The sequence below is a fragment of the Egretta garzetta genome, unplaced genomic scaffold (assembly GCF_000687185.1).
Source record: "Egretta garzetta isolate BGI_Z169 unplaced genomic scaffold, ASM68718v1 scaffold293, whole genome shotgun sequence".
In the NCBI taxonomy this organism is placed as follows: Eukaryota; Metazoa; Chordata; class Aves; order Pelecaniformes; family Ardeidae; genus Egretta; species Egretta garzetta.
The window spans coordinates 290,871-294,966 of NW_009259318.1; positions in this window are offsets into that span (position 1 = coordinate 290,871).

The following is a 4,096-nucleotide window of genomic DNA, read 5'->3' on the forward strand; positions in this document are numbered from 1 at the left end:
GTTCAGTGGGATTCTGACTTGCCTTCTGATAAATAAGGATCTCTTCCATGTTCACCTTCCTCTCAGCACATGGTCTTGGGGATGCACAGTAGCCAGGGATACCAGCCAGTCAGCACACCTGCAGGAACAGTTAAATCAGGTTTCTCTTCTGCCCTGACCTATTTATCTTCTGTTTTTCCATTAAACTTGTTTTCTTCTAAGTAAACAGTTTGCACCCTGGCCAGTCTGGGGCCGTCACTGTCATCACCTCATCCTATGGCTGAAGTGATAGAAGTTCAGTACTTATCAAAGGAAGGGGCTCACAAAGTCTTTCCTACTCCACCTGGTTTTTCATGCAGGCTTTCGTATTAGTGTTTACCAAGCTTGTTCATGCTAGGGTTTGAGCTTGTTCAGAAAAGCAATTTGTACTCCCCACCCCAACACAGCAGGATTATTCACAGTCAGTTGCATTATCTACACATCCAGTGCACAGTAATCTGAGGAAAAGGGCATCTTCAGGGTATTTTTGCACCCCCTGGAAGCAGTGCTTTTTCTGTGCAAAGAATCTCCTGCCACTGGAAAGAGATTGTGACATTTACTGATCACAAAGCACAGGAAAAAAGTGTTTTGAGCAGATAGCTGTGGCAAACAGGGATACAAGAGCTGCAACAACCGTGTGCAACATCATCAGCACATCATCAGCTGCTCCATGCCTGGGGTGGGTGGGAATGGTCTACACTAGCTTCTCACATTTGTGTTGTGTTGCAGAAATCTCCAGCAGATGGGTAGAGCAGATAGCTGGGGGCTGTAACTTGCGTCAGCAAGATCTGCTGGGATTTCTGTTGGAACCTTCAGTTGGCTGGTTACTGAAAGGACATCAGCAGTGGGTCGTGCATTTCTCTACCACTTGCATCTTACCTGCTAATGATGATAGTCATGGAATCATAGAATTATTTAGGTTGGAAAAGACCTTTAAGATCATCAAGTTGAACAGTAAATGATGGAGCATCCTAGTAAGAAATTCCTGTAAAATGACCAATACATACATGGTGCTAAAGGTGGCAGGCTCTGTCACTGAATTTTTGAGGTGCTGTGTGTAGGGGCACTGGTCCTGAATCAGGTCCCACCAATGCCAGCTTCACAGTCAAGTGCTTCCACAGCTAACTGCACTAAGGTTATCTCTGCTGAAGGGATGCTAAAGGGTTAATAAGACACCTTTGTGAAGCCAACTGTAGCTGGAATGAGATAATACCCTTGAGAAAACAGAACATCCTTGAGCATCCAGCTTAAAGTACTAACATTGTGTTTTAGGTTAAACTTACTAACCATATGAGGCAAGAAACTAACAGTGTGTGGAATGTCATCATTAGAGAAAAAAAATGAGAGATTTGTAGTAAATTGCTTATCTTTGCCTGCCTTGGTGTCCTGGTTTCAGCTGGGATAGAGTTAATTTTCTTCATAGTAGCTAGCATAGTGCTGTGTTTTGGATTTAGTACCAGAAGAATGTTGGTAACACTCTGATGTTTTCAGCTGTTGCCAAGTGGTGCTCAGACTACTCAAGGACTTTTTGAGCTTCTTCTGCTCGTCCAGGTGCATAACAAGCTGGGAGGGAGCACAGCTAGCACAGCTAACCCAAACTGACCAAAGGGCTATTCCATACCATATAACATCATGCTCGGGGGGGGGTCGGTTCGTTCGTTCGGGTCTGTCGGTCGCGGGCAGAGTGGTCGCAGCTCGGGCTGTGTGATCGCGGCTCGGGACGGGCTGGGCACTGGTCAGCGGGTGGTGAGCAATTGCATTGTGCATCACTTGTTTTATATATATTCTGTATATTCTCTTACTATTATTATTGTTATTCTTCTTTCTTATTAAACTGTCTCTATCTCAACCCACGGGTCTTATTTTTTTTTTCTTTTCTCTGATTCTCTCCCCCATCCCACAGAGGGAGGGGGGGGAGTGAGCGAGTGAGCGGCTGCGTGGTGCTTAGTTGCCAGCTGGGTTAAACCACGACACTTGGAAGGCATGTAGGGGACAAAACATCTAGCGTTTTGTCAGATATGAGGATAGCCAGGGATGGGAACCATGAGATACAGAGGTAAAGGGCAATATTTCAAGGATGGAGAGCTGGCAGGTACAGTCTGTGTTGTTCTGGCAGCAGAATAAGGTGGGGAAAAGCTGAAGTTCACCAAAAGGACGAGGTGAAGAAGAGGAGTGGATGAAGTAAATGACTCCTGAAGACCACTGACTCAAATCACTGAACATGTGCAACTGGGAGGAGAATATGTAAATGATTTCCAGGAATTAATTTACCTATCCCTGCCTTTTCTGAAGAATGTAATGAATAAATACGTAAAACTTTTATACAAACTGTGCAATTAACCCTGTGCGGCACACGCAGATAAGGAGGAATGATGCCTTGTGCGTCCAGTGCTGCATTAAAGAATACCTGCTCAATAGTCACCAAGACTATTGAGTCCTGATTTTGGCTTTTCACGGCTTCACTGCTTTACACTGGTGCAAATGAAGTCAGAACTTATACTCTGCATTTCAAAAGTTGTGCAGGTTGTTATGACCTATATAATTAATTTCTTTTGATACAAATACTAAGAGGAATGTAATGAGCCTCGAGTACTTGCAATGTGGAAAGGTCCCTTACTGAGTTCCTGGGAAGGGTCTGTTTGAGAGAGGAAGGAGGAGTTGCAAGACAGTTTAGGGCTCTTAGCTGCTTTAACTTGGGCATTCCCTCTGGGACTCTGAGACAGTAAGGTAACCGAAAATGGCTTTAATAAATTGCAGTTGAGTACAACCACAGGTTTTGCATTGTGTTTGTCTAGGCTGAACTAAGGTATTTTCTGTTACCAAAGGCCTTCCCCATGTTGGCAGTTTTCAGGGATAATTTTTATTGTTAAAAGAAGGGTTTGACTTGAGATCAGCAGCTTTCAGGCAGCACAAGTAACTGGCATGCCAGTCAGTGATATTTGCATACGCTCTCCTTCAGCTTGTTCTTCCAAAATAAGTGTTCAGGATCAGGTGCTGAGGACATCTAATGTGTACACAGAAACCTGTGAAGGGAGGGAATTATCCAGGGGTGACTGATAACAGCAACAGTGATGCACTCACACAAGCCTGTGTTAAAACAACAAGCCTCATCAGAACCTCAGGACCAGCAAGTGTAAAGGCAGAAAAGTGGACTGCTTCTGAAAAGTAGGAAATGACGTTTTGTATTTTGGGGATGAGAGGAGAGATTAGCAACATGAGTGGTGGGAAGAGGGAAGCAGAAGCATCAGTTTGTGCAGTATGGTTGTCCTGATTTTACTGGGATAGCGTTAATTTTTTTTCCTGGTGGCTGGCATAGTGCTGTGTTTTGGATTTAGGGTGAGAAGAATGTTGATAACTCACTGACGTTTTAGTTGTTGCTGAGTAGTGCTTACACCAGCCAAGGACTTTTCAGCTTCCCCTGCTCTGCCAGGTATGCAAGAAGCTGGGAGGGGGCACAGCCAGGACAGCTGACCCCAACTGGCCAAAGGGCTATTCCATACCATATGACATCACACTCAGCCTATAAACTGGGGGGAGTTGGCTGGGTGGCAGTGATCACTGCTCAGGGATGGGCTGGGCGTTGGTCGGTGGGTGGTGAGCCGTTGCATCACTTGTTTTGTCACGGGTTTTGTTTCTTGTTTTTCTTTTAATTACAATTTTTATTTTAGTAGTAGTAGTAGTAATATTTATTATTTCAATTATTAAACTGTTCTTATCTCAACCCATGACTTTTCTTACTTTTGCTCTTCCAGTTCTCTCCCCCATCCCACCACAGGGGGGAGAGTGAGCAAGCGGCTGTGTGGTACTTGGTTGCTGGCTGCAGCTAAACCAACCAACCAATAGGTCAGAAGTAGGCTGTAGGAGCAGCCACTTTCTCCTTGGAGAAGACAAAGAACAACTGTTAGATATTTCCTTCTATGACCAGGTAAAAGAAGGGGTGAGAACAGGGATAAAGGCCATATGGTTATAATCTTGACATTCAGATATATGGTTCGAAGGACTTGCAAGTGGCATACCCTTGCTGACTCACTGCAGTTAAAAACTAAAACTAGTAGGGAAAATAGAGCAGATGTGAGGA